Below are 12,215 nucleotides of genomic sequence, written 5' to 3' on the forward strand. Positions count from 1 at the left end.
AGTTCATTACCCCTTTTACTGGCTCTGTCAACATACGGCAGCTTATAGCTGAAATAAAAGGTATGATTTTAACTTTCCACCAGCCATAGTAAATACATGCATTAATCTAGATAGCTTACTGCACCATGGAAGCAAATGTAACTTTCAGTGAAGAATTTTAAAACAAATTTACAAATGAAAATCCATTTAATTAATGATAATTATACAATGGTGGCCTATATGGTTCATTCGTACACAACAATGATCTTTTAGAGCAATATAGGCACGAAGCAATGGGTCCTTCGGCTCACCATATTCATGGGATGTTTTTGCCCATCTACTGTAATCCCATTTGCTAACATTAAGTCAATTTCCTTTTTTGCTGTGTCTGTTCAAGACCCTCACCACATGTGACTTAAATTAGTGCCTGTATCCACTTCACCACTTTCACTGGCAGTGACTTCCAGGTATACATCACTTCTGAATTTATAACAAAATGTTGCCAACAAATTTCCTCTAAAATTCATTCCTCTTAAATTAAACATATGCCGTCTTGTATTTGAAACCCCTACCATGGGAAAAATGATTTTTACTGCCTTATTATCAATGCCTCTTAAAATGTTACATTCTTCTATCAAGTCACCGCTCAGCCTCCTTTGCTCCAGGGAACGCAAGCCCAGCCTATCCAATATCGCTCCGTAACTAGTCTTCCAATCCAGGCTGTGTCATTGTGAATTTCCTCTGCACTCTTGCCAGCACATCCACATCCTTCCTATAGTGTATTGATCAGAACTACAGTATGCATATTACTCCAAGTGTGGTGTGACCTGCGTTTTGCAAATGGTGCAACAAAATGTCCGGATTTTCATATTCTAAGCCTCAACCGATGAAATAAAACATGCTGTATGCCTTCTTCACTATCATATCTACCATGTTGCCATTTCAGGGAGCTGTGGATTTGAAACCCCAGGTCTTGTTCATCTACAATCCCTAGCTTTCTTCCTTAGTGCTCTAGCATTTCTGGTATATGTCCCATCTGAACCTTCCCAAAATGTAGCATCTCACACTTGTCAGGATTAAATTCGATCTGCCAGTGCTCCACCCTACTTTCCATCTGATCTATATCCTGCTGTAATCTTGGAAATTCTCACTTGCACCCAGATTACTATGAAAACTTACAAATTATACCTCGTATATTCACATCCAAGTTGTATATAGAGTCCCATCGCTGATCCCTGCACTACACTGGTTAACCAGAGGAAAGGCGCAGTGCTTGCAAAAGTTGGAGTGAAAATAAAACTTAAATAGCATCACTGAAAAACCCCCCACTAATTAAATAATTTTGTCCGGTATTAAAGTGCGGGGAAAAGGGTGCAACATGTTTGGCATTACATGGTTAGTGCATGTTTTGCCTTTTGGGTTGACCTTCCATTTTCCATCAGTATAATACCAAAGCCTCCTTAACCCACTCATCACAAACCCTTCAGTTCAACTAAACCCATAGGTTGAGCTGTAACTAAAATCTCCAATAGAATTGGAGCAGTTCATTGCCCCCTGATAAAGGTGTGACAGCTCTGTTGAGCATTTGGAAGGATGAGGCATGTAAACATAAACAAATATATAGTTTCACACGCCGCATTGGAAATGAGAAACCAACTATAACTTCATCATTTTAAAAATAGCTATTTTGTATAAAGATATTTTGTGTGATTCTCCTTATTACCTTTACAGGTGGGCATCTCTGCTGTCCACTGTCCATTGGCTCGACACTGAAGTCTGTTTGACCCTCTCAGTTTATACCCATCAGAGCAGCTAAAGTCACATGTTGCGTTGTAACTGAATTCGTCAATGGGATGGGAACAGTTCATTGAGCCTTGGTCAAGGTTTAGGAGTGCTGGACAATTTATGGCTGAAATTTTGTTAACATTAGGAAAATTAGAAGATAGGATTTGTTGTAAATTATTTAATATTAAATATTGCAGATCTATAGTTATCGGTTTAAATATTATTAAAAAATGTAGGTAAATTTCCTTGCTACCTTTACAGTTGGGGCTTGGTGCTGTCCATTGGCCAGTGGCTAGACACTGGAGCTGGTCTGTCCCATTCAGTATAAACCCTTTAGAGCAGCTAAAGTCACATGTTGATTTATAACTGAAATCTCTAATTGGATGGGAGCAGTTCATTACCCCTTTGACTGGCTCTGTCAACATACGGCAGCTTATAGCTGAAATAAAAGGTATGATTTTAACTTTCCACCAGCCATAGTAAATACATGCATTAATCTAGATAGCTTACTGCACCATGGAAGCAAATGTAACGTTCAGTGAAGAATTTTAAAACAAATTTACAAATGAAAATCCATTTAATTAATGATAATTATACAATGGTGGCCTATATGGTTCATTTGTACACAACAATTATCTTTTAGAGCAATATAGGCACAAAGCAATGGGTCCTTCGGCTCACCATATTCATGGGATGTTTTTGCCCATCTACTGTAATCCCATTTGCTAACATTAAGTCAATTTCCTTTTTTGCTGTGCCTATTCAAGACCCTCACCACATGTGACTTAAATTAGTGCCTGTATCCACTTCACCACTTTCACTGGCAGTGACTTCCAGATATACATCACTTCTGAATTTATAATAAAATGTTGCCAACAAATTTCCTCTAAAATTCCTTCCTCTTAAATTAAACATATGCCGTCTTGTATTTGAAACCCCTACCATGGGAAAAATGATTTTTACTGCCTTATTATCAATGCCTCTTAAAATGTTACATTCTTCTATCAAGTCACCGCTCAGCCTCCTTTGCTCCAGGGAACGCAAGCCCAGCCTATCCAATATCGCTCCGTAACTAGTCTTCCAATCCAGGCTGTGTCATTGTGAATTTCCTCTGCACTCTTGCCAGCACATCCACATCCTTCCTATAGTGTATTGATCAGAACTACAGTATGCATATTACTCCAAGTGTGGTGTAACCTGCGTTTTGCAAATGGTGCAACAAAATGTCCGGATTTTCATATTCTAAGCCTCAACCGATGAAATAAAACATGCTGTATGCCTTCTTCACTATCATATCTACCATGTTGCCATTTCAGGGAGCTGTGGATTTGAAACCCCAGGTCCTGTTCATCTACAATCCCTAGCTTTCTTCCTTAGTGCTCTAACATTTCTGGTATATGTCCCATCTGAACCTTCCCAAAATGTAGCATCTCACACTTGTCAGGATTAAATTCTATCTGCCAGTTCTCCACCCTACTTTCCATCTGATCTATATCCTGTTGTAATCTTGGAAAATCTTACTTGCTCCCAGATTACTATGAAAACTTACAAATTATAGCTCGTATGTTTAAAATTGCAGTTTATTTCCCTTTTTCCTTCCGCCCACAATATTTAATATGTAAAAGAATATGTGATTCTGTTCCATTCTGATTGTAGTTTGTTTGGTTGTTTGTTTGTTTGTCTTTTTGCACAAAGTCCGCGAGCATTGCCACTTTTCATTTCACTGCACATCAGATTCAGATCTCAGATTCAACTATATTGTCATTGTGCAGCGTACAGTACAGAGACAACGAAATGCAGTTAGCATCTCCCTAGAAGAGCGACATAAATATGAGCAATAAAAAAATCTATTTACGTGCATACAGTCATAGTATTTATTTTTTTCCTGGTGTGTATGTGACGAATAAACTTGACTTGATCTAAATTGTATATAGAGTCCCATTGCTGATCCTTGCACTACACTGGTTAACCACAGGAAAGGTGTAGTGCTTGCAAGAGTTGAAGTGAAAATAAAACTTAAATAGCATCATTGAAAAAACCCCCCACCAATTAAATAATTTTGTCCGGTATTAAAGTGGGGGGAAAAGGGTGCAACATGTTTGGCATTACATGGTTAGTGCATATTTTATCTTTGCGGTTGGCCTGCAATTTTCCATCAGTATAATACCAAAGCCTCCCTAACCCACTCATCACAAACCCTTCAGTTCAACTAAAGCCATAGGTTGAGCTGTAACTAAAATCTCCAATAGAATTGGAGCAGTTCATTGCCCCCTGATAAAAGTGTGACAGCTCTGTTGAGCATTTGGAAGGATGGCATGTAAACATAAACAAATATATAGTTTCACACTCCACATTGGAAATGAGAACCAACTATAACTTCAACATTTTAAAATTAGCTATTTTGTATAAAGATATTTTGTGTGATTCTCCTCATTACCTTTACAGGTGGGCATCTCTGCTGTCCACTGTCCATTGGCTCGACACTGAAGTCTGTTTAACCCTCTCATTATAAACCCATCTGTGCAGCTAAAGTCACATGTTGAGTTGTAACTGAATTCGTCAATGGGATGGGAACAGTTAATTGAGCCTTGGTCAAGGTTTACGAGTGCTGGACAATTTATGGCTGAAATTTTGTTAACATTAGAAAAATTAGAAGATAGGATTTGTTGTGTATTACTTAATATTAAATATTGCAGTTATCGGTTTAAATATTATTAAAAAATGAAGGTAAATGTCCTTGCTACCTTTACAGTTGGGGCTTGGTGCTGTCCATTGGCCAGTGGCTTGACACTGGAGCTGGTCTGACCCATTCAGTATAAACCCTTTAGAGCAGCTAAAGTCACATGTTGATCTATAACTGAAGTCTCTAATAGGATGGGAGCAGTTCATTACCCCTTTGACTGGCTCTGTCAACATACGGCAGTTTATAGCTGAAATACAAGGTATGATTTTAACTTTCCACCAGCCATAGTAAATACATGCATTAATCTAGATAGCTTACTGCACCATGGAAGCAAATTTAACTTTCAGTGAAGACATTTAAAACAAATTTACAAATGAAAATCCATTTAATGAATGATAATTATCCGATGGTGGCTTATATGGTTCATTTGTACACAACAATTATCCAGAACCTTTAGAGCAATATAGGCACAAAGCAATGGGTCCTTCGGCTCATCATATTCATGGGATGTTTTTGCCCATCTACTGTAATCCCATTTGCTAACATTAAGTTCATTTCCTTTTTTGCAGTGTCTATTCAAGACCCTCACCACATGTGACTTAAATTAGTGCCTGTATCCACTTCACCACTTTCACTGGCAATGACTTCCAGATATACATCACTTCTGAATTTATAATAAAATGTTTGCCAACAAATTTCCTCTAAAATTCCTTCCTCTTAAGTTAAACATATGCCATCTTGTATTTGAAACCCCTACCATGGGAAAAATGATTTTTACTGCCTTACTATCAATGCCTCTTAAAATGTTACATTCCTCTATCAAGTCACCACTCAGCCTCCTTTGCTCCAGGGAAGGCAAGCCCAGCCTATCCAATATCGCTCCGTGACTAGTCTTCCAATCAAGCCTGTGTCATTGTGAATTTCCTCTGCACTCTTGCGCGCACATCCACATCCTTCCTATAGTGTATTGATCAGAACTACAGTATGCATATTACTCCAAGTGTGGTATAACCTGCGTTTTGCAAATGGTGCAACAAAATGTCTGGATTTTCATATTCTAAGCCTCAACTGATGAAATAAAACATGCCATATGTCTTCTTCACCATCATATCTGCCGTGTTGCCATTTCAGGGAGCTGTGGATTTGAATTCCCAGGTCCTGTTCATCTACAATCCCTAGCGTTCTTCCTTAGCGCTCTAGCATTTCTGGTATATATCCCATCCGAACCTTCCCAAAATATAGCATCTCACACTTGTCAGGATTAAATTATATCTGCCAGTGCTCCACCCTACTTTCCATCTGATCTATATCTTGCTGTAATCTTGGAAAATCTTACTAACACCCAGATTACTATGAATTTTTCTGTTATCTGCAAACTTCAAATTATACCTTGTATATTCACATCTAATTTGTATATAGAGTCCCATTGCTGATCCCTGCACTACACTGGTTAACCACAGGAAAGGCGCAGTGCTTGCGAAAGTTGACGTGAAAATAAAACTTAAATAGCATCACTGGAAAAAAGAATTACCAATTAAATAATTTCGGCCGGTATTAAAGTGAGGGGAAAAAGGCGCAACATGTTTGGCATTACATGGTTAGTGCATGTTTTGCCTTTGGGGTTGGCCTTCCATTTCCCATCAGAATAATACCAAAGCCTCCCTAACCCACTCAGCACAAACTCTTCAATTGAACTAAAGTCACAGCTTGAGCTGTAACTGAAATCTCCAATAGGATAGTGGCAGTTCATTACAACTTGATAAAAGTGTGACAGTGTCTAGCAGGTCACTGCTAAAGTGCAATTTTCAAATTAGTTGAGCATTTGGGAGGATGAGGCATGTAAACAAATTCATACCATTTCACACGCCAGATTTGAAATGAAAAAAAAACAACTATAGCTACAACATTTTAAAATTATCTTTTTAAAAAATATTCTTCCCGTTGGATTGCAACCTTGTCGTGGTCGGGGAGCTTGTGTGTCTTAGAGACCCCTAGAGCTATGCCAGCGGGAGATTCGCCTCCCATGCTGGACAGGTCGAAGGGTAGAGGCGAGACAAAGAGCGATCCACTGGTCCTCCATGTTGGAGGTTGAGCACAGGGCTAACAACCCTGTGTCGTAAAACAAACATGTTATGGAAACAGCAACTGAAGTAATCAACACCACTGAGTGGAGGACCTTTGTTACTGTCCTACATGCCAGGAGGCATAATAGGCAGTCAGTCAGTCAGTTATTTTGTGTGATTCTCTGTATTACCTTTACAGGTGGGCATCTCTGCTGTCCACTGTCCATTGGCTCCACACTGAAGTCTGTTTGACCCTCTCAGTATAAACCCATCAGAGCAGCTAAAGTCACATGTTGAGTTGTAACTGAATTCTTCAATGGGATGGGAACAGTTCATTGAGCCTTGGTCAAGGTTTAGGAGTGCTGGACAATTTATGGCTGAAATTTTGTTAACATTATGAAAATTAGAAGACAGGATTTGTTGTGTATTATTTAATATTAAATATTGCAGAACTATAATTATCAGTTTAAATATTATTTAAAAATGAAGGTAAATATCCTTGCTACCTTTACAGTTGGGGCTTGGTGCTGTCCATTGGCCAGTGGCTTGACACTGGAGCTGGTCTGACCCATTCAGTATAAACCCTTTAGAGCAGCTAAAGTCACATGTTGATCTATAACTGAAGTCTCTAATTGGATGGGAGCAGTTCATTACCCCTTTGACTGGCTCTGTCAACATACGGCAGCTTATAGCTGAAATAAAAGGCATGATTTTAAATTTCCACCAGCCATAGTAAATACATGCATTAATCTAGATAGCTTACTGCACCATGGAAGCAAATTTAGCTTTCAGTGAAGAATTTAAAAACAAATTTACAAATGAAAATCCATTTAATGATTGATAATTATACGATGGTGGCTTATATGGTTCATTTGTACACAACAATTATCCAGATCTTTTATAGCAATATAGCCACAAAGCAATGGGCCATTCGGCTCACTGTATTCATGGGATGTTTTTGCCCATCTACTGTAATCCCATTTGCTAACATTAAGATCATTTCCTTTTTTGCTGTGTCTATTCAAGACCCTCACCACCTGTGACTTAAATTAGTGCCTGTATCCACTTCACCACTTTCACTGGCAGCGACCTCCAGATATACATCACTTCTGAATTTATAAAAAATGTTTGCCATCAAGTTCCTCTAAAATGCCTTCCTCTTACGTTAAACATATGCCCTCTTGACCAAGGCTGGGAGCTGAAAATCCAGGGATATTCAATGTTCAGGAGGGATAGAGAGAAAGGAAAAGGAGGTGGGGTAGCGTTGCTGATTAGAGAGGAGATTAACGCAATGGAAAGGAAGGACATTAGTTTGGAGGATGTGGAATCGGTATGGGTAGAGCTGCGAAACACTAAGGGGCAGAAAACACTGGTGGGTGTTGTGTACAGGCCACCTAACAGTAGTAGTGAAGTTGGAGATGGTATCAAACAGGAAATTAGAAATGCGTGCGACAAAGGCAAAACCGTTATAATGGGTGACTTCAATCTACATATAGATTGGGTGAATCAAATTGGCAGGGGTGCTGAGGAAGAGGATTTCTTGGAATGTATGCGGGATAGTTATCTAAATCAACATGTAGAGGAACCAACGAGAGAGCAGGCTATTTTAGACTGGGTATTGAGTAATGAGAAAGGGTTAGTTAGCAGTCTTGTTGTACGTGCCCCCTTGGGCAAGAGTGACCATAATATGGTTGAGTTCTTCATTAGGATGGAGAGTGACATTGTTAATTCAGAAACAATGGTTCTGAACTTAAAGAAAGGTAACTTTGAGGGTATGAGACGTGAATTGGCCAAGATTGACTGGCAATTAATTCTAAAAGGGTTGACGGTGGATATGCAATGGAAGACATTTAAAGACTGCATGGATGAACTACAAAAATTGTTCATCCCAGTTTGGCAAAAGAATAAATCAGGGAAGGTAGTACATCCGTGGATAACAAAGGAAATCAGGGATAGTATCAAAGCGAAGGATGATGCGTACAAATTAGCCAGAAAAAGCAGCATACTGGGAGAAATTCAGAGACCAGCAGAGGAGGACAAAGGGCTTAATTAGGAAAGGAAAAATAGATTATGAAAGAAAACTGGCAGGGAACATAAAAACTGACTGCAAAAGTTTTTATAGATATGTGAAAAGAAAGAGATTAGTTAAAACAAATGTAGGTCCCTTGCAGTCAGAAACAGGTGAGTTGATCATGGGGAACAAGGATATGGCGGACCAATTGAATAACTACTTTGGTTCCGTCTTCACTAAGGAAGACATAAATAATCTGCCGGAAATAGCAGGGGACCGCGGGTCAAAGGAGTTGGAGGAAGTGAGTGAAATCCAGGTTAGCCGGGAAGTGGTGTTGGGTAAATTGAATGGATTAAAGGCCGATAAATCCCCAGGGCCAGATAGGCTGCATCCCAGAGTACTTAAGGAAGTAGCTCCAGAAATAGTGGATGCATTAGTAATAATCTTTCAAAACTCTTTAGATTCTGGAGTAATTCCTGAGGATTGGCGGGTAGCAAACGTAACCCCACTTTTTAAGAAGGGAGGGAGAGAGAAAACGGGGAATTACAGACCAGTTAGTCTAACATCGGTAGTGGAGAAACTGCTAGAGTCAGTTATTAAAGATGGGATAGCAGCACATTTGGAAAGTGGTGAAATCATTGGACAAAGTCAGCATGGATTTACAAAAGGTAAATCATGTCTGACGAATCTTATAGAATTTTTCGAGGATGTAACTAGTAGCGTGGATAGGGGAGAACCAGTGGATGTGGTGTATCTGGACTTCCAGAAGGCTTTCGACAAGGTCCCACATAAGAGATTAGTATACAAACTTAAAGCACATGGCATTGGGGGTTCAGTATTGATGTGGATAGAGAACTGGCTGGCAAACGGGAAGCAAAGAGTAGGAGTAAACGGGTCCTTTTCACAATGGCAGGCAGTGACTAGTGGGGTACCGCAAGGCTCAGTGCTGGGACCCCAGCTATTTACAATATATATTAATGATCTGGATGAGGGAATTGAAGGCAATATCTCCAAGTTTGCGGATGACACTAAGCTGGGGGGCAGTGTTAGCTGTGAGGAGGATGCTAGGAGACTGCAAGGTGACTTGGATAGGCTGGGTGAGTGGGCAAATGTTTGGCAGATGCAGTATAATGTGGATAAATGTGAGGTTATCCATTTTGGTGGCAAAAACAGGAAAGCAGACTATTATCTAAATGGTGGCCGATTAGGAAAAGGGGAGATGCAGCGAGACCTGGGTGTCATGGTACACCAGTCATTGAAAGTAGGCATGCAGGTGCAGTAGGCAGTGAAGAAAGCGAATGGTATGTTAGCTTTCATAGCAAAAGGATTTGTGTATAGGAGCAGGGAGGTTCTACTGCAGTTGTACAGGGTCTTGGTGAGACCACACCTGGAGTATTGCGTACAGTTTTGGTCTCCAAATCTGAGGAAGGACATTATTGCCATAGAGGGAGTGCAGAGAAGGTTCACCAGACTGATTCCTGGGATGTCAGGACTGCCTTATGAAGAAAGACTGGATAGACTTGGTTTATACTCTCTAGAATTTAGGAGATTGAGAGGGGATCTTATAGAAACTTATAAAATTCTTAAGGGGTTGGACAGGCTAGATGCAGGAAGATTGCTCCCGATGTTGGGGAAGTCCAGGACAAGGGGTCACAGCTTAAGGATAAGGGGGAAACCCTTTAAAACCGAGATGAGAAGAACATTTTTCACACAGAGAGTGGTGAATCTCTGGAACTCTCTGCCACAGAGGGTAGTCGAGGCCAGTTCATTGGCTATATTTAAGAGGGAGTTAGATGTGGCCCTTGTGGCTAAGGGGATCAGAGGGTATGGAGAGAAGGCAGGTACGGGATACTGAGTTGGATGATCAGCCATGATCATATTGAATGGCTGTGCAGGCTCGAAGGGCCGAATGGCCTACTCCTGCACCTAATTTCTATGTTTCTATGTTTCTATTTGATACCCCTACCGTGGGAAAAAAGATTTTTACTATCTTACTATCAATGCCTCTTAAAATGTTATATTCCTCTATCAAGTCACCGCTCAGCCTTCTTTGCTCCAGGGAAGGCAAGTCCAGCCTATCCAATATCGCTCCGTAACTAAATCAAGGTTGAATCATGGTGATTGTATCCTCTATTCCATCTAATGTTCTGTAATGGATTGAACCCCAAGGTCTTTCTGTTCATCAATATTCCTCAGAATTAAATTCCATCTGCCAATTTCCCACCAACTTTCCACCTGATCTATATCCTGCTGCACCGTTGGACAATCGTCCTTGCTCACAACACTATCAACCTTTATGTTATCTGCAAACTTACGAATCATTCCTTGTATATTCACATCCAAGTTGTGTATAGGGTTCAACACTGAATGCTGCAATATTCTACAGTACATTACCCTTTGCCTTCCATCACCAGGCCAATTTTGGATCAGATTAATCAGCTTGCCTTGAATGCCATGTGCCTTATCTCTTTGGACCAGCCTATCAAGTGGGATATCAAAGGCCAAACTAAAGCCCATCTGGGTCAAGGCTATCAGCTTTCCTTCATCGGTCTTCTTAATTACCTCCTCATAAATCTCAATCAAATTAACGAGGCAGGATTTTACCTGCAAAAAAGATTGCTGACTATTCCTGATTAGTCCCTGTCTTTCCAAATGTACATAAATCCTATCCCTTCGGATTTTCTCCAATGACCACTGACATAAGGCTCATCAGCCTTTGGTTACCTGACTTATCCCTGAAGGAACATTAGCAATCTCATTTAATATTGGAAACGTTAAAATCCCGCACTACACTGACCCTACTTCTCTTATGCCTTTCTGCATTTTACCCATAACATAGAACTAGTTTGAATGATTGGCGTTTACTCAGTGAGCCGAAGAACCTGTTCCTCTGCTGTTTAGAAACATAGAAAATAGGTGCAGGAGGTGGCCATTCGGCCCTTCGAGCCAGCTCCGCCATTCACTGTGATCATGACTGATCGTCCCCAATCAATAACCCGTGCCTACCTTCTCCCCATATCCCTTGATTCCACTATCCCCTTAGAGTTTCTCTGAACTAAACTAAAATGTTCTCCCTAATCAGTGCTGCAACATCCCGCTCCTATTTTTATCTCCTCTTTCACATCCAAAACATCCATACCATTGTCATATTCATTTGGATGTGCAAAGAGTAGGAGTAAACGGGTCCATTTCACAATAGCAGGCAGTGACTAGTAGGGTACCGCAAGGCTCAGTGCTGGGACCCCAGCTATTTACGATATATATTAATGATCTGGACGAGGGAATTGAATGCAACATCTCCAAGTTTGCGGATGACACGAAGCTGGGGGGCAGTGTTAGCTGTGAGGAGGATGCTCGGAGGCTGCAAGGTGACTTGGATAGGCTGGGTGAGTGGGCAAATGCATGGCAGATGCAGTATAATGTGGATAAATGTGAGGTTATCCACTTTGGTGGCAAAAACAGGAAAGTAGACTATTATCTGAATGGTGGCCGATTAGGAAAAGGGGAGATGCAACGAGACCTGGGTGTCATGGTACACCAGTCATTAAAAGTAGGCATGCAGGTGCAGCAGGCAGTGAAGAAGGTGAATGGTATGTTAGCATTCATAGCAAAATGATTTGAGTATAGGAGCAGGGAGGTTCTACTGCAGTTGTATAGGGTCTTGGTGAGACCGCACCTGGAGTATTGCGTACAG

General features: G+C 40.5%; 1 protein-coding gene across 1 annotated transcript in view; it reads right to left on the reverse strand.

The window, feature by feature from the left end:
- Window positions 1-12,215, reverse strand: part of LOC116977581 (P-selectin-like) — a 152,190-nt gene that overhangs the window by 25,339 nt on the left and 114,636 nt on the right. The gene's annotated exons all lie outside the window — the stretch shown is intronic.

Source organism: Amblyraja radiata, chromosome 10 (assembly GCF_010909765.2).
Source record: "Amblyraja radiata isolate CabotCenter1 chromosome 10, sAmbRad1.1.pri, whole genome shotgun sequence".
Lineage (NCBI taxonomy): Eukaryota > Metazoa > Chordata > Chondrichthyes > Rajiformes > Rajidae > Amblyraja > Amblyraja radiata.